Source organism: Pseudorca crassidens, chromosome 11 (genome assembly GCF_039906515.1).
Source record: "Pseudorca crassidens isolate mPseCra1 chromosome 11, mPseCra1.hap1, whole genome shotgun sequence".
In the NCBI taxonomy this organism is placed as follows: Eukaryota; Metazoa; Chordata; class Mammalia; order Artiodactyla; family Delphinidae; genus Pseudorca; species Pseudorca crassidens.
The window spans coordinates 39,130,453-39,150,546 of record NC_090306.1 but is presented as its reverse complement, the minus strand read 5'-3'; the positions used below and the strand labels follow the sequence as shown (position 1 = coordinate 39,150,546).

At 36.6% G+C, this 20,094-nt stretch overlaps 1 protein-coding gene across 2 annotated transcripts in view; it reads left to right on the top strand.

The window, feature by feature from the left end:
- The window catches only part of NELL2 (neural EGFL like 2), a 377,275-nt gene that overhangs the window by 213,133 nt on the left and 144,048 nt on the right, over positions 1 to 20,094 (top strand). The window lies entirely within an intron of this gene.

The following is a 20,094-nucleotide window of genomic DNA, read 5'->3' as shown; positions in this document are numbered from 1 at the left end:
GGGCTGTTGGCTTTAGCTTGGTTGATACTAATTATACTTTTGATTTTGTTTGGCTTCTCTTTATACACGTAACAATTAGTGATATTATCCCTCCTTTAGCAGTAAAGCTCTCCACATTTCTATGTAGAATCTGACGAGTCCCGTGATAAACAACTAAGAGAGCAGAGGGGCAGAGAGCCCTGTGTGGCTACCTACCAACTGTCCTTGTGACCACAGGCGGCTCTCAGCCTTTCTGCATCTCAGTTTCCTGTCAGCAAACAGGGAAAATATGATTTGTTTGTATGTAGTCAGCGCTCTTAGGCGCAAGTAATAGGAAAAACTCTGGCTATCTTAAAGTGATTTCCTGGAAAAGTGAAGTGGCTCAGAGAAAACATATAAAGCTTGAGAAGCAGTCTGGAAAATGTTCAGAGACCAGGGCACCTCTGGAGGCTTTGAAGCGCTAACAGTTTTCTCAGGAAGGGGCAATTATGAGATGTTGTCACCCTGCTGCTGGGGACACACAGCCCTGAACATGAGAGCTAACTATCCCATTGCTTTCCAGCCACCCACTCTACATTCAGACTTCCTGGGCAGAAGCATGGAGTTGTTTTAGTTTATGTCACACGGCTGTGTATTTGCCAAGTGACAGGAGGTTGGCTGAGATAAATGTCTTGCCTTCTTTTGGCTTCCATGGTGGGAGAGGTGCTCTGCCTCCTACCTGGACTCACACAGAGGAAGATGTTTTCAAAACACACAAGCAGTTGAGGTGCTGGATAGGCAAAGAGTGGGGCAGGGGTGGAGAGGACAGGAGAGACAGACAGAGAGACAGAGAGAGAAGTCTATATTGTCCTTAACTTCTCAGCTGATGTGGGTTCCCTGATAAGACTATAAGTAAAAGAAGGCTGAAAACCTTTCAAAGCATTATAAAAACATAACATGGTATGGTTATTGTTATTATTCCCACTGTCACTATCTCAGTTCAAACCTTCATTGCTTTTCACCTGGACGTTTTAGATGTACTACTGGCTATCTCACTGTCTGTAATTACCTCAACCACTACCACTATTACCTCAACTTTGTCACCAGCTTTGTCTTCCTATCCTGTGCAGTCATTTCCTTCTCTAGAAACTTCAGTGACTTCTCATTGTTCAGAGAGTAACACTGACACAGCTTAGCAAAGCAGTCTGTCTTCCCAGCTTCATGTCCAGCTATATCCTTCTACAAGCCACAAGCTTCTTCTGCTTTGCAAAACGACTATAGAACTTGATAAGGTACCACACTGTAATGCAAAACTTGATAAGGTACTACACTCTAATACAAATTGTGGTGTAATTGGCTCCAGTCTCGTTTTCCACCTGGATGAACCAAAGGTCTTAGCTTTTTCGGGTACTGGGAGGAAGAAAGGAAGTAGGAAGTTACGGATTTATGATCATCTGAGACTTCAGCAGTTCAATTCAAAGCATATTTAACTTTGTAAGGATTTGGCAGAGAGCATGCTCCAGAGCCTTCCAGCAGGAGAAGGCTTCAATGCTCCCAACATATGTCAATCTCAGAGTCTAGCCCTATAACCATCCCTGTCTGCTTCTGCACACTCTCCCGCACAACAGGGTTGCACCCAAACATAGTGACCTGCACAGCAGACTCCGCTGCTGTGCGAGGGGAGTCAGCCAAGAAAACTGACCCGCTAAATGGCCAAGAACCAGGAATAGCAGCACCTGTCTGCTCCCCTTCCAGCCACGCAATGTATCACACAGTAATTGGGCAACCAAATAAAAGTAGTATTTCCATCAGCCGCATTGCTACCTCTGTCTTACTCGATTAGATTTTTAGACCCCGCTTATCCCATGTGGCAGGTTTTATTGTACCATTCTCGAAGAATGTCTTTGCTGATGTAGTTTTTACTGGCCAAAATCGCTTTCTTTCCCTTTTTCTTACTGAAATGCTACTCACCTTCTGTGAGTCAGTGAACATGGTCTCACCTGAATGAAGATTCTTTGAGTCTTCATTAGAAAGTGTGAGTTAATTTAGCAGCTAATGGCCTGAAGTTCAAGTGGATTTAGTACTCACCTTCTTAGTCACAGTATGATATTTTACTAGATTTCTTCATCTGCATTTCTATAGCTCTTAATTGTATCTGTTTACTTCTGTAATTAGTTGTTTACACATCTGTCTTCCCCCATTAAATTATACATGTTATTTGAAGACAGGCTTTTATGTCTTTTTCATCTCCACACCCACAGAGTAAAATTTGGTGAATTTAATAAATATTTCTTGAATCAGTTAATTAAAGTTGGTATCCTATCTCCATTAGAACGAGAGCAAGCAAGTGATTGGCTAAAGCATTCACACAATCAGTGCATTTTGGTGTTTTCAGAAGTAGTTTTATCAACAGAATTCAAGAATAGATCTTAGAGCTAGATAGCATCTCTGTGGAATGTATAGCTATCATCTTGTGAACGCTTTCCACATTTTAATTAACTTAATCTCATGCAGGAGATATCCCTGTTCATAGATGAGAAGAGAGGTTGAGTAACTTGCTCAAGTTCTCATTTATTCTAAGTGGAGGAATCCTATTCAAATAAGGAGAGGAAAGCACATTTGGCTAGTCTCTTCTTACATTTTAAGGAAAGCAAAACTGTCGCCAGAGTGTAACTATGTGAGCCAAACATGCATTCGTGAATTTTGTCTCTGAGTCTTACCATTCTCAAGTTCATGGCCATTAGGTTTTGTATCAGAACGAGTCCCAGGTAGCATTGTATAAGGTACCTACTACCCACTCCTTGGCATCTTCCTCAATGCCTTTGGTTTCTAGTAGGCTCAAATTCCTTCTAGAGGATTAGAATGGATGTGCACTGTCACAATTCGTTACGTCCTCTCCAGCAGAACTCATAAAGCCAGGCATTCATTAGACAACTAATTATTGAGCACTTAGACATAAGACATTGTGCTAATAATAACAAGCGCTAACATTTATTTGTGCTTACTATATGCTGGATACAGTGCTAAACCTTTTATATGCATTTTTTCATTTAATCTTATTAACCATCTTTTAGATCAGCACTATTGTCAGCCCCATTTTACATATGAAGGAACTGAAGCCAAAGAAGTTTGTGTACCATCCCAAATCTGTAAGCTTTTAAGTGATAGGGCCACTCGGGGAGGTAAAAATTGTGCCCCAGTAGTATTTTGATTTAGCAAATCAAAATGGCTGCGTGGATCAAGAGTGATTTTAAGTTCCATTCATTCAAGTTTTTCTCTGACTTCTTTTCTTAATTGAATTCTTCACTTCATATTCAGCAGCCAGTATAGTACTATACACAAGCATCACTCTGGAGCCAGAGCACCTGGGTTTGAGTTCTCTCTATGCAGCTTATCTGTATGACCTTTAGCAAGTACTTAACTCAGTGCCTCTGTTTCCTCTTCTATAAAATGGGAATGAGAAGAATAATACTTACCTTACACACTTGATATGAGGATTGGAGACTATAAATATATAAATATATATATATATATATATATATATATATTGCAGTGCTTGGCATAAGTATTTTTTTTTAATATTTATTAACTGCGATTAGGAGGACGTGTGCTTGTTGCTTTGGATGATAAAAATATAAATAATACCTATGCCTATCCCTTGGGGACTTTATAGTCTATGACATAAGATAGAAATATATTCATTTAGCCAGTTAACTAAAATTAATTAATTGCTAAACAGAGTTACAGGCAATGTACTATGGCCATTTGCTTGTACAAAATTATAAGAATGGTTGCAAAATGAGGGAAGAAAGAAATGAGGGGAAAAACATTGGCTAGAAATTAGGAAATGAGGGGTGTATGAAAGGACTTATCAGTTATTAGCTGGAAAACTCAACAGTTACTATACCTCCCTGAGACTCTTTCTCTCTTGGTAAAATGGAGAAATTATACCCACCTTATAAACGTATTATAAGGATGACTGCTGATAATATCATATATTAACACATATATGTAGAATCTCAAAAATTGGTATAGACGATCTTATTTACAAAGCAGAAATAGAGACACAGAAGTAGAAAACAAACATATGGATACCAAAGTGTGGGGGAGATGAATTGGGAGATTGGAATTGACATATATACACTATTGATACTACGTATAAAATAGATAACTAATGAGAACCTACTGTATAGCACAGGGAACTCTACTCAGTGATCTGTGGTGACCTAAATGAGAAGGAAATCCAAAAAGGAGAGGATATATGTATACATATAGCTGATTCACGTTGCTGTACAGTATAAACTAACACAATATTGTAAAGCAACTATACTCCAATAAAAATTTTTAAAAAAAGGATGACTGTAAAATAACATAATGTTTAACCAGACAATATGAAATTTTATTCTATTATTTAACTATAAAAGAGACTATTGTACTCAAGGAGAAATTTGGAATTCAGAATAAGAAAACATTTCTTTCCCAATCTAACCCATTTTTGCTTCAGCCAACACCCATTTGCTAAAGCCGTGCGTGGGCAACTAAGCTGCCCTGATTCCTCACTCACCCTCCACATCCAATTCATTTACATGTTCTTTGTTTTAGTTTTCAAAATAAGAGCTCAAATCCACACCCTTGTCTCCATCTCCCTCCCATTATACAAGTCCAAGTCACCCTATTGTCACCACCATATTGGTTTTTCATGTTTGCTCTTACTATCTCCAATCTGTTTTGCATACAGCAGTCAGAGCAATAATTTAAAAGCAAAAATTGAACTGTTATGCCATCGCTTATTGCCATTCAGTGGCTCCCTTTACAAACCTATGATACAGCTTCTCCTGACCTCTGCTCCCTTGTCTTATTCCACTCTGCCTTGCTTCTCATGTTTGGTCTCATTGGCCTCTTCTTATTTCCTGGAAAAAATCCCAAACCTATCTCTTCTTCAGAGATTTCCTATATTCTGTCCCTTTTATTTGGAACACTTTTCCTTTTGCAGAGTTGCTTTCCTTATCCTTTAAGTTTTAACTTAAATATTATCTTCCTTGTCCACTTTATCTAATTAGCCTCTTCCCCATCCCCTGTGGTTCTCAATCATGTCACCTATGTTTCTTTCAAAATTTAATACACACAAACCCTCCCATGTGCTTTTCTTACTTATTGCCTATTGTTCTCCAGCTCCTGTAAGCTCCACAAAGGCAGGGAAAATGTCTGCTACTTCTGCTTTGTTCATCACTGGATACCCAGAACGGTTCCTGGGAGGTACTTGATGAATGACTATTAGTAGACATTTGGGTCCATTACTTGATTCAACAAATATTTGTTGATTAGCTACCATGAGCATCAAAGCACATCACGTCAGAGTTTTACAGAATAAAAAATTAATATATTAGGGAATGTGAAATGTTGCATATGTATGTACTTTACTTTGTCTGGTATAGTGTATCTGTGGAGTTTATTAGTGCCTTTGAAAGACTGACAAATATGTCACCAGGAAGCTGAGACTGAATTAAATTAATACTTTTCTTCTTTGCCATATCCAGTTGCCATACTTGTCTGATTCTATTTGAGGAAAAGTTTGGGGTATACTTTCTAAAATACTAGTAGGTGGTTGCCATGACTTTTTCATTTCTAAGTTACATTGCATAGAATTTATCTCAGATTATTATACAAAATTAAACTCAGTTACATGCCACACAATGAGCTCATTTCTTTCAGTCCTGCTAGCCCCTCACTCATGTTTATTGCTAAGCCAAGCCTATTTTGTCTGTATTTTTTCTTTTACTGCAACATAATGATCTGAATATGTTATCCCAAGATTATCCCAGCAGAGGAATAGAATGACGTTGTTAATCTCCTTGCACTGGTTTCTGTGTTCACAGTCTATCAATAGCTGAATCTTTTTGTTAACAGTAGTAAATGTAAATTTGAGGCACTTTCAACCCAAATGTTCTTCTATTATTATTCCTTTCTAGTTTGTCTTATCCTATCAAACATTTCCCTGATTAGATTAGATTAGATTTTCCCTGGTGATTTCATTGATATTGTTCCAAGTAGAAAATCTTACCCGTGTTTCTAGTCTTTTTTTACATTGATATTTTTCCAAGTAGAAACTCTTACCCATGTTTCTAGTCTTTTTTTAAAGTCTTGTATTTGTTAAAGTATGGTATTTTCTTTTTAATCTTGTAAAATCTCATATGCACATAACAGAACTAGTCCACCAAAATGAATTAGGATAATATATATCAATAGAAACCCTATTGAAGTTCAAGAGAAAACAAACACACATGTTTTTAAAAGCTCAACATTGGTGAATTTAAATATACCACATTTACATGAAACCCTAAATTTTGCTGCTTTCATATTGCTGCATGTTTTCTTTTATATATGCTTTCTTTTCTTGCTGATAAAGAAGTATTAGATGTGCCCAGTAAAATAAATACAGAAAAGCCCCCAAAAGGAGGAAGGAAATAAAAATCTCCCACTATCCCATCTCCTAAGGAGACTGCTGTTAATATTTTAGAAATAGTCCTTTATCTATGCATGCAATGCATGTATACCTTTTAAAATTAGATTGGAATCATGCTATAATATTATTTTTTAATCTTTTAAAATGATCAATTTGGTATGACTATTTTCTCATATCAATAATATTTCACAGCATTATTTATAATGGTTGTTTAACATTCTACAAAATAGATAAACTCTAATTTATTTAGTCAGTCATATATGTTTGAAATTTTAAGTGCTTACCAAAGTTTCATTGTTACCGATAATATGTGGTGTGGGAATTTTTGAAAGCCTCTTTAATAATTTCTTTAGGATACATTTCTATAAAAGGAATCATTAGGCCTAAGTTTTGTGCATTTTAATACTTCAGATGTATATTATCAAATTGTCCTTCGAAAGTCTGCACCAATTGTATTCCCACTTAGCAGTATACAAGGTTCCCTGAACTCTCTTTTGCACTGGTACTTTATCCCTTTTATCTATCAATTTTAAGATTTAAATATGTATATATCTTGGCGTTTTGATGTCTTTTATTACCAATGAATATGAACGTTGTTTTATCATGTGTGTATTTTTTTTTTTCCTTTTGTGAGTTGTGTGTTCGTATCCTTTGACCCTTTTATCTATTTTGGTTGTTGATGTTTTTCTTATTGATTTCTAAAAATTATATAGGTTTTCAAAATCTTCAGGTTGGATAGCACAATTATCAGGTTAAGAATCATTTAGAAATTCTTGCCTAGAAGATAATCTAGTTACCAGCTTCTTCTACCAGCCCATACCCATCCCAGGAGACTCAAAAACTGAGTAGCGGGAAAGTGCAATAATGACCTCATTGATCAATATTTTCTAGCTTCAAAAAAATCTTGTGAATATCGCAAGGAAGGAAATATCATCCCCATTTCACAGAGGAGAAAATTGTACTTCTGAAAATTGAGAAATTTATACAAGGCCTCACAATTTTTAAATACCAGGGCCCTGACTAGGATTTTAGGTGCCAAATCTGCTACATCACCTTTCTTGTGCTTATGATTTCCTCTTTTTCCTTTCCTCATTATTATAATTCATTTTTCCTCACTATTTTTTTTAACAACACATCAGCACTAAAAGGGGCATCTTCCTCAATGTGGTTTTAGGTTGCCTCTCAAGTCCTCAGGGGAGACTGGCTTTATGTCAGGCACTGGGCATTCCTAGATGCCTTGCAAAACATGAATCATTTCATTATCGTTCATCTTGTCCAAATCTCTTTTTATCATGAACTAAATTTGATTGAATTTTGCAGTTAATTTTATTACTTTATTTCTGGAAAGAAAATATTTTAATAAATAGGCTGAAGGAAAAGAGATATGATTTAGCTGACAAGGAATTAAGACCCTCTTTGCATTGTTTCTGGTTCATGCTTTGGCTGTGTATTTTTTTTTTGTTTTTGTTTTTGTTTTTTTTGCAGTGTGTGGGCCTCTCACTGTTGTGGCCTCTCCCGTTGCGGAGCACAGGCTCCAGATGCGCAGGCTCAGCAGCCATGGCTCACGGGCCCAGCCGCTCCGCTGCATGTGGGATCTTCCCGGACAGGGGCACGATCCTGTGTCCCCTGCATCGGCAGGCGGACTCTCAACCACTGTGCCTCCAGGGAAGCCCTTGGCTGTGTATTTTATGCTTACTTATTTTCCCCACTAATTTATCTTTCATATAAGATGATAGTATTAGTCACCATTTTTCTGATACATGCTTTGTTTTGTTTTTTTTTGTTAGTGGTGATGGCTTTGTATGGAGTTAGCCATATGCTCCTTAGTTACATCTGGTTCCAAAAGAAAGTAGCTGTGAGAATTCTGGATAGGATCTGATATTTGTGGAACATTTTTTTCCTCATTATAAAGTAAACATAATTCTCTCCAACAGTACTCCTCTTAACTGGTTTAATTCTAAAGTTTTAACATCCTCAGTTCCATGTTATCACCCCAAACTCTTTTGGATTCTAAATACATACATATGATGACTGAGAGAAGTATTTGGAAACGAAAGCATCCCAAACAGAAAAGCATCCACCTTATTGGTTATGCTTTACTGCAGAGTTTCTGCTTTATTATATGCTGCACCAAATTTGCCCACCTTGTTCCTCAGATATTTCTATATGAATAGCATGTTAACTATATTATAACAAACATAATATGGAAGTTCATTCAGTCTAATGATGCTCGTTGCTAGGCAACCATGTTCCCAAAATAGCAGCTGAAGCAGTGCAATGTCAGCTATCTGAACAATGTAGAACATAGAAACTGATCACACATGTACTGATTTTGACAAATTTTGAGTTTGTTAATATGGTTTTTAATCAAAGCTAGAGAAAAATTAAGTGCTCAATTGAAAGCTTTTGGAAATTCAAGGAGGCAGATTAATTGTTTGTAGAGACAGACAGATCAGGATTCAAATCCCAGCTCTATTATTTAAATAATCCCGGTAACAGTGGACAAAATATTTACCCCTTCAGCTTCAGTTTTATTGTCATTATTTACAGTAGTGATAATAACATGTACCCTGTGGGGTTGTTGTGAAGGTTCAGTGAAAAATGTTTCACATAGTTCCTGGTGCACAGGAAGTGTTCAGTAAGTTAATAGTATGATGATCATGATGATGATAATTCAAAAGATCATGCTAACCATTTTTTAACCCTTTCGTATTTTTGAAGCAATCAACAAATATTTCTTGAGCATGAGCCTTGAGTAATAAGCTACACAAATAAGTGCTTGCCCCCAAAAGAATTTACAGTTTCATTTGGGAGATATATATATACAAGAGAAAAGATAATGACTGCCCAGCATACGCAAAGGCCCTGAGCTAGGAGAAAAAGTTGATGTGTTCGAGGGACTAAAAAGTGGCCTAGGGTTTGGAGCATAGTGAGCAAAGGGGGAAGGTGGCATGAGGTGAGAATGAAGGGGTGGAATGGAGTTAAGTCATTCACTGAATTTTAGTCTAGGTATCATAGTAAACCTTTGAAGCGTTTTTAGCAAAGGAGAGATGTGATTTGATTTATATTTTAAAGACACTGTTTGGAGAACAGTTTGGTTGAAGGTAAGAGTGAACTTGGAAGGACCAGTTAGGAGGCTCGTCTAGGTTAAAGATGACAGTGCGGGGCTTCCCTGGTGGTGCAGTGGTTAAGAATCTGCCTGCCAGTGCAAGGGACACAGGTTCGAGCCCTGGTCCGGGAAGATCCCACATGCTGCGGAGCAGCTAAGCCCGTGCGCCACAGCTACTGAGCCTGCCCTCTAGAGCCTATGAGCCACTACTGAGCCTGTGTGCCACAACTACTGAAGCCTGCACACCTAGAGCCCGTGCTCCACAACAAGAGAAGCCACTGCAATGAGAAGCCTGTGCACCGCAACGAAGAGTAGCCCCCGCTCGCCACAACTAGAGAAAGCCCATGCACAGCAACGAAGACCCAATGCAACCAAAAAAATAAAAAAAAGATGAGAGTAACCCAGGCTAGGGTGATGGCCCTGGAAATGGAGAAAAGCTAGCAGATTCAAAACATTTTGAGAGAGAATCATCAGGACCTGTGATCTATGGGTTGTACAGAATGAGGTCAAGAGAGGAGTCAAGCATGATTCATCTTTCTAGATTGAGCAGCTGGGTACATTAGTGATAGTGAAGAATGAGTAAAATGTCAAGATGAGCAAGGAAGAGGAATTAGCTTTTTAAATAAGGGAATTAATTGGCAATGAAGGAACTCAAGGTCTTGTTAGGAAATAGCAGGTGGCCCAGTTCAGCTCAGGATGAATCACATGTGTGTCAGGGATGGGATGGGTTTGGGGTGAACAAGATAAAGTTGGAAAGGGGTTAGCTGGCACAGGTTCACAGGTGTCAAGCAAATATACGTGGATGTGTGTCATTTATCCATTTGTGTCCTTATTTACAATCAGGTCTACTCTCTGTAGACTTTCTTTTCTGCTTTCCCCTATGGGCAGGCCTGATCCTCATGGAGGGTGATGAGGACACAGCGAGAAAAACACAAAGAACAGCTGGCTGTCCACTAGGGTAACCGCTGGCCACATGTGGCTGTTCAGCCCTGGAAATGTGGCTCGACTGAATTAACATGATCAAGTGTAAAATATACACTAGATCTTGAAGACTTAATATGAAGAGAAAGGATTTTAAATATCTCACAATTTTTATATTGATATGTTGAAATAATATTTTGAAATGATTGAATAAAATATATTATTAAAATTTTTCTATTAGAAAAATTATGCATGCACCTCACGTTACGTTTCTGTTGGACCATGCTGATCTAGAGTGGTTCTAACTCATGCCAACCTACGTGCACCACCTGAAGAGTGAGTTTCCGTATTGCCAGTCTGTAGTTTCTTGAAGGTGGTGATCCTGATGTGTAGAGCAAGTGAGATAGTGTGAATGAGTCATTCCAAGATGTATTATCAATAAACACTTAACCAGGGTCCTTGGGTGAAGCTACAGATTAGCTTTACCTGCAGCAGAGTGTTAACCCTCTACAGCTCACAATACAGGATATCTGCAAAACATTCCAGAGCTCTGCTGATTTCTCTTCTCATAGTTCGTTGCCCTCCATAGAAGATTTAGCTCTTTCTCCTCAAGATTTGTTTGATAGACTTTTCCTGGGAATTTTCTCTAATCAATTCTTCCCACTCAGAATTACATGCTGTGCACTTCATTGCCATTGGCCAGGTGGTTTCCTGAGGTTAATCATCATAGAAAATGCAAATATATTGAGCACTTTTATATACATACTTCCTTTTTTCTCCTGAAGATGTATTTCAGTTTTATACCCACTTCTTTCTGAACTTGTGAGGCTTGTTTAGTATTGGATGGAAATGGATCAGTGTCATTTATATTTAGGATATGTGGTCAATTATAAAGGTTTAATTTAAGGCTGAGCTTTTCACCTGGCAACCTTTTTTTATGTCTGAATATATTTTCCCTTAGGGTAAAGAATTTTACAGGGATGGTATAAGTGCAGGAAGAAAGGTAGCATTTTTTCCTACATAGTAGAAGCTCTTTTAACCAACCACGACTTAACCTACCCACCAGATATATTGATATTTTCCAAAAATAGTGTTGTTTCACACACAAAAAATAAGTTGAATATGTATGAAAAACTTGATTCAGGTCAAGTCACTTAAAAATGTGCTATCAAATTAGGTATGGGTAAGAAAATTGTAAAATATTTGGAAAAATTATAGAAATCTATTATTCTTCATTCAAATTGCTCTGCAAGTGTCTTCAATTTCTCACTCCACTTTAAATAAATTAAAGTTGGAACTCCCACAGAATGCATAATCACTATGATTTATGAAAGAAAGACTTTTAGGAACTCAAGGTAAAAGATTTGGTCTCCATTAGAGACTGACAAATAAATTCTCATTTGTATATTTTAAGTAAAGTGTTTAAAATATGTATGCATTATTACCTTTTGTGATTTCTGTCTTCCTCTATCACCTGACTTCTAATCACACTGGGCAAAAGATTTCCTATGTATTTGACATTTTATAGCATGGAGAGGACCTCAATCTAGCTACCATTTACCACAACGTATGTGAAGAGTATGGTTTAATACTCTGATTCACCAGCTCTCCTTTACCACTTGTTCACATGTTATACACTGGCTTCTTTTTCTCCTCCTCTGAATTGGCTTACGTGGACCAGTGACCAGTGACCTCGTAAACACCTTTACTTATGTCTCTCTAGCCTTTTATACTGTTGCCTTTGCCTCTTAAACCTGTCTTCCTCTTGGCTTATATTAACCAGACTATTCTGACTTTTCTTTTTCCTGTCTGCATGCTTTTTTTTCCTCCTACTCCTTTATGGGCTTATATTTCTTCTTCCTTTTTTCTTACCCTGTTTCCTATTCTTACTATTTTGATTTTTTTCTTCATACTATTTTCACTGATAGTTCCATTCACTATTTTTTCTTCATTTTAAAAAAATTTTATTTTATATTGGAGCATAGTTATCAAGAAGACTATTGCTCTCTGTGGGCTAGTTACAGCACTGCTTTGGTATAAAAACCATAGGGATAATTGAATCATGATTAGAGCAAAAGGAATTAATGAGATGCTTCTAAGAAAACTGGGATATCGGTGTATTTCGTCAGTGTACCCCTTCCCCAGATAATGAAGAAAGAATATATCAAATTCTACCTCCTTCAGTTTCCCACTTCCAGGCTTTATGTAGACCATCTTTTTCTTCTTCTTTTAAATATGTTAATGCCATTGATTACATGTTGGTCAACATCTCTTTTTCACTTTGTTCTTTCAGCTTTTTAAGTGGACATGAAGATAATATTAAAAAAAGATTTCTGTCAATGTGTCAGGCATAGTTCTAGATGCTTTAAATTTCAAAACAATACCATACATTTGGTATTATTAGCCCCTTTGCATAAGTGAGGAGTATGAGGCGTTGGAATTTTCAATAACTTGCCTAAAATCACGCTACTAATAAACACTGGTGCCCAAGTCTGCTCGTTTTGAAAGCCATGTTTTTTAATGAATACATTTAACTCTATACATTCCTATCTAATCTCTACTTAAGCTACATCCCACAGATTTTAATATGCAGTATTCTCTGTATCATTTAGATCTAAATATTTCATAATTTCCATTGTGATTCCTCTTTAACACTTGGAATATTTAGATGTGTTTTTCCTACAACATATGGAACCTTTGCTTACTACTTTATTAAATTACTTACCCAAAGTAACTTTTATAGATATCTATTTTTAGTTGACATATAGTTTATTTACAATGTCATATTCATTTCAGGTGTATAACATAGTGATTCGATATTTTTATAGATTATACTCCATTTAATATAAAATATAAAATATTGGCTATATTCCCTGTGCTGCACATTATATCCTTGTATGTTATTTATTTTATGCCTAGTAGTTCATACCTCTTAATCCCCTTCCCCTATCTTGCCCCTACCCCTACCCCTCTCTTCACTGGTAACCACTAGTTTATTCTCTGTATCTGTGAATCTGTTTCTGTTTTGTTATATTTATTCATTTGTTTTATTTTTTAGATTCCACATATAATTGAAAACATCGTATTTGTCTTTCTCTATCTGACTTACTTCACTAAGCATGATACCCTCCAGGTCCATCCATGTTGTTGCACATAAGATTTCCTTATTTTTGTGGCTGCCTAATATTCCATTGTGTATATAGGTCACACCTTCTTTATCCATTCATCTGTTGATGGACAGTTAGGTTGCTTCCATATCTTGGCTATTGTAAGTAGTGTTGCTATGAATGTTGGGGTGCATAGGTATAAACATCTATTTTTATTCATTATGTTTTGAATTTTATTGCTGTAATTCTTAAGAAAATGAGAAAGGTAGCACAGCATTGTTCCTAAACATCTTTTTCACGTGCTATAAATAAAAGATATGGATCCTATTCTCAAAGAGTTTAGTCGGTTAGAAACTTATAACAAATAAGATCAAAAGAAAACATTATAACAATATCTAGGAGCTCTAAGGATGAGAAATTCAATGGGTATTGTCTCAATCAGAAACATTTTCATGAAAATGGTGGAATGTGCATTAGGTCTTATGGGGAGGATAGGATTTGGGTGAATTGGGTAAAGGAAGGGGATTTCAAGTAAGGAGGCCAACACAAATGAAGTGATCACGGAAAAACTACTGTGTTGTTGGGGCAATGACTAGGCCATCCATATTTTGCCCCTTGGAACACAGGAAATAAGTCTAATCTTGGTTGCATATAACAGCACTCAAAATAATGTTCATAAAACTACTAAGTCTCTGCGAGTATCCTTTTTGAATTAACTAACTCTTCCCTCAGTTATTATTCCTAATGAGTCTCTCCATTTTGACTGCTTATTGATATGTTCGTTAAACTTTATCCTTCTTAAGTGGGACCCTTATAACAGGACATGATCCATGACTTCTTAAAGGGTAGTTCCCAGGATGAAACCCACAAGAAAACACCAACTGTGAAATCTTGCATATGGAGTAATGCCTTGTAGTAGTCAAATCCACAGTGTGGCCATGTGACTGGGACAGTTAAGGAGTAATTCATTTACTTTTCATAAGATGTAAGACTTTAAATGAGGAAGATCAGTTAGATTGATTAGGTCTTCTTAACTTATTGTAAAGTTTAAGAGTTCAGACTTAGAATTCAACAGATCTGACTTTGAATTCTAGCTGCTCCACTTAAAATTCTATGACCTTGGATGAATTTATTTAAACTCCTTATGCCTCATTTTCCTCATCTATAAAATGAGAATAACGATACCTATTTCATAGGGTTGGTATGAAAATTAAATCAAAGAACAAAGTAAATCACGTGGTGTAGTACTTGGCACATTGTAAATGTTCAACAAGTAGTAGCTAAATATAAGCCTGGGTATAAATTTCAGCCAAATAATGAGGCATTTTCCTGTTCACATCAACTCTACTCGATTATACCAGTATAAATTTTATATCCCCAAAGTGGTAGAATGTTAAATATGCAAAATATGCATATAGGTCTTGCTTCTGTATGGATAATGAACAATAATTAATGGGGCTATTAGCACATAGGAACAAGTAATAGTGAGTGAGTGCTTCACTATTTATTATAACATGTAACCAAAAGGTTATGCTTTAAATGATGCTGTTTTTAGTCAAGACAGTACTATTTATGGGAATCTTTTCAGAGGACAAAGGCAGATTAGAAAAGACATTTCTAGGGTAAACTTATATTCTAAAACCCTCCATGTACTTATCTAGGCTAGGAAATAACAATTGCAGTGTAGTTGAAAATTTATGACAGAGTCGGCAAAAATAACAATGTAAGCCAGCTTTGGTGGTTGACGGTGGAGTCTGGGGAAAGCGATTTGCTAATAAATGTTTTCTGCATTGTTTACCATGATATTCATAAAAATGAATGAGGAAAATAACATTTTAACCCAGAAGTGCCAGAGAGAGTTGCCAATGTATAATATTATTTCATTGCATTTGCCCAATTTACCTCTGAAATGTGGAGTCCATCAATGAAGGCCTTCTTGTATTAATATGTGAGTATGAAGGTGACATCCTGGACGTTTCCAAACCAACTTGCCTCTAATATCTTTGTGATGCTTTTGCCTCTGAATCATTAGTACAGGGGCAACACAACCCTGTATTCTATTGCTAAACACAGTATTTCTTTAGCGGGGTCTTCATGTTTTAATCGTCTAAAAACCAAAAAGTATCTAAATCCTCTAAAAACTAAAATACCTAAAACCTGGTTTTAGGTACTTCTATCGACTAGATAGTCTTATAAATAGGAAAAAATATTTTCAGTAAACTTTTTAAAAAAAATTCTCCTTAGGTGATTTCCAAGTGGGTTTTTTTGGTTTGTTTGTTTTTGTTTGTTGTTTTTGCAGATACATTAAACTCTACTAACCCAATATTTTGCTTTTGTAGTGGACTCTCTTAATATGCTGGAACTGAAACTATACCCTTTCATGCTTCAATTTGAAAGTCACTATTTAGGCCATTTGTATAGTAATAGTTCTCATTCATAAGTAAACTTAGTACAGTAGAATAAAATTATATTGTTGGACTCCTTTTTACCCAAATTTAGATACACTTTATAGAATACCATATATCTTGAAATGTAACTGCATTCAAATAAAAGCCTGATAATATACAATTATTCTACACTGAATAGAGAAGCTGTTAGTCTTATCCCTCAATGCATATTTTACTAGTCTTCAAATTTAGAGTTCTGAAGTGTAATAAAAGGCATACAGATGGAAAGAAGCCCTTTAATCTGAAGGATACATGGGTCCAATTCATAAGTTTTGAGATCTGCTCTGGGCTGAGTGCAACGCTAATCACACAATTCCTGCTCTGGTTGCCTTCATCATCATCTGGGGGGGCGGGTAGGAGTAGGTAGCAGACTAGTAAACAAGCAAATGGATGAATATTATCAAATATTTGCTATGAAGAAATGCTATAGAGACCAGCATTGAGTACCTACTTAGATTATATGAGCAGACAAAGCCTCACTGGGCTCATGAGAGAGGAAGAGCCTGGGGAAGAATATTACAGGTGGAGAAATCAGCAAGTCCAAACACCGTGAAACAAAATGCTGACCAATAACAGAGGGTTGGTCTCAAGTGGGGAGGGTTATACAGAACCCAGTGGGATTGGACATTGGAATAACAGATTTACTCACCTTCAGTCTCAGCTGCGTGAGACCACATTTTGACTTGGATTGTACCATACTGCAAGTAGCTAAGTGGTTTACCACTTTCTACCATATAAGTGGGTGGGTATGCTGCAATTCTTCAGCAGTCACTGGAAAACTGCAAAGTCTGAAAAGTTGAGAGGATTTACTGAATTACCATTGCCTCCACTTTCAAAAGTGACGCTATAATACCCGTTGTACTATTAACAAGCATTTCATGTTGTTATGTCATAAAATGTACAAATTTTCTGCTCTTAGTGCATTAAGATATAAGGTAGATGTGGAGATGTGTATCCTTATCTTAATTCTTCCTTCTTGATATTCATATAGCATTTCCATCTTGAAATTTGGATAGCACTTATTAACCCTCATTTTGTTACAAAAAACGAAGAATATTAAATTTAAAAGTTAAGATGGGTCCAATTCTTTTTTGTCGCTATGGAATGAGGATCTCTGTTTGTTTCAAGTCACTGTGTACTTGAATTCCATATCAGCCCTCTCTTCTCATCTTGGTGTTTCACTGCTGGGCACATTCAACACTGATTATCAAGTACAAGTCCTTTACTCTTGACCTCCTCCCTCATTTATGCATCGGTTTCTGCTGATGATGCCAAACTATGTTAGAATATGTGAACCCAATAAGGACACAGTTAGTTCCACTTAATGATAATTGGTCTTCTGGTATGGTTTCCAGGAATATATTGCATGATTAAAGCAGGAACCACTTATTGGCAAAATCAAAATCGTCTGGTTACTCCTATACTTCTGTTAACATATTGGTGTTATCCACAGGGAGAAAAAAGTGAGTTCGTTGAACGTATTTGCAAAAAGAGTTTGTACAACTTTCTCTTAAGTGTGCTGGTTTTTAATACTATGTATAAGCTATTCAATCTGCTAATCCCAGTCTTAGAATGGGAATTTGGTAATAGTACCTTTTTTTCTTTAAAAGAAAAGGGAAACAAGTTATTTCTACAGGCAAGTATGTACCTGTGCATTTTTATTTTTTATTCTGACAGCCTACCTGTAATTTGTGAAGGATTTTGGCTGGCAGCCAAACTCAGAGCCTCTGTCAACTGTTACAATTATTTGTTTCTGTATGTATTCTCAAGTGTCTTTATAGTTGAAATGAAATAAGTAACACGTTTGGTGTACATTAGACCACTCTAGACAAATATTTTGGCGGAAGCTTAATTTATTCAGTTCTCCTGACTTTTTTGGTGTATCTGCTTTTCTGTGAAGTATTCCGTACATCTTTATAACCATTGAGAACACATTCTTGATTTAAAGCAAAACTTTGTTACAAAAATTAGCATTCCAGTGCAAAAATTAGATTACAGCAGAATGAATACACAATATTTGAATTACGCTAAGTAATAAATGTCCATTTAGATTTAGGTTTTAATTTTTAAACGTTTATTTAGCAAAATACTGCCTGAAATCTGTAGGCAAAGATTTTTATTGTATTGACGGGGAAAGCAGTTCTGAATTTCATAAAGCATTCACCAGGGAGACTGTATTGTCAGCAGCAGTAATTACAGCAGGTAATTGTGTCATTTACCCTGTTACAGACCACTGAATGTGATGAGCATGGGACATACCAGCTGTCACACCCTGCTAGCTTTCATGCTCTGGGATTTGCAAAGTCACACTAGGACTCACTCTTGGTGAATGAAAGGGAAACAAAAATAAAGTGAGATTAAAAACTACTGCAGCTTTTATAGAGAGAATTTCTAGAAAACAAAAAGTATAAATTTCTCTAAAGTTGTTAGTCGACCTAGGCATTCCTCTTAATTTTTGTTTCATATAGTCCAAGGCTGTTGTGCTGGAAATAAATATAACTCAGACCCAATTCTGCTGCTTCTTAACCATTAACCTTGGATAAGTGATTTAATCCTCTAGAGCCTCAGTTTCTTCATGTGGTCGATAAAAAATTTGGTGAAGGATACACCTGCTAAGGTCCAATTTCCCTTTTAAAATTCTCTGTGTTTCTATTGGGAATCAATTCTCTTTTAGGTGTTGTAGATACACCAGTGAACAAATTAGGGTTGCTGCTCTTATGAAACTTTTATTCTAATGAGGAATGAGGAAGACAGACCCTAAACACATAAGCAAACACTTTCATATAGTTTAACATCAGATAAAAGCAGGTGTTGCGAAGAAGGAATCCCGGTAAGCAGAGGTGTGAGACAGAGACTCTCTGAGGAGGTGCCCTCTGAGCAGAGGCCTGAAATAAGTGAGTGACTGAGCCATGAAACGTGTGGGTTAAAAGCGTCTCAAGAGGAAGAAACTGCAAGATGTTTTGTCTGTTCAAGGAACACAGAGAGGCCAGTGTGGCTGGGAGGAGGAGAGAGGTAGAAGATGACTTCACTGGGGCTCACTGTGGCCATGGCAAGGACTTTGGATTTTATTCAAAATGTGAGTGAAGAGAATCCAGGGAAGGGTTAAGAGCAGAAGGATGTTGGGGACATCTTAAATTTTGAGAGAGTCTTTCTGCCTGCCTTATGAAATAAGGCTGCCAGTGGGAATATTTGCATTTTAACAGAATATACTCAAATATATTGGTATATAAATGGCCACTTTAAAAAAATCACGTGATTTCAAATTTATAGGGAAAAATTTTTGTAGAGATGTCAGAGAAGACTATTGATTACAGTTGAGGTTCTTTTGATATCTTTTGATATTTTTGAAATTGCCTTTGAGTTTCATTTTACCTTAGGTAATGTAGACTTGGTAGGAATAATCCTAAAGGAAGAAAACTATTAACTTCATTTGTGCTGGCATGTTTAGTTTTCAAGCTAATTCAGGAAAGATTTGGGGATATGATAGTGTATTAGTAGATGTGATTAAACACAGAATAGTGAACACTTTTCTAGGCGTCTTTCTCTAGAATAGTTGAATTGGGACAGAGAGAGCCAATTAGACATGAAGAAAAGCCTGCACATATTCAGTATACAGGCCAGTAGCTTCTTATAACATTCTTGATGGGTTTTCTTCTTCTGTTGGTGTATCATGACAAACTGATTTTTTTTAATGCATAAAAACATTTAATCAGCAAACACAGGTGGAACATTAAGTTCTAGTCAAACACTCTGCCAAACACTTGAGATTTAGCAGGCTACCTACAGAAAGTTTGCTGGTGAAATATGTTTGACTAGGGAGCTAGGAATCTCTTAAAGCTGTGTTTACACTTCAGACTTATATTCTATCCTTACTTAGATGTCCAACGATGGCTAGAAGTTGGTTGCTGCCCATTGTGGCAGGACTAACGTCCCTTCTAATCGATCTTTTTAATGTCAGTTGGGTATAAAAACAAAACACATCTTCCTTGTCATTAGGAGAGCATAACCTAGAAGTGAAAATTAGTGAGTACATAGACAACTGCGTTTCAGTCCTATAATAGAAGGAAGCACAGCAAGCTAAGGAAACAG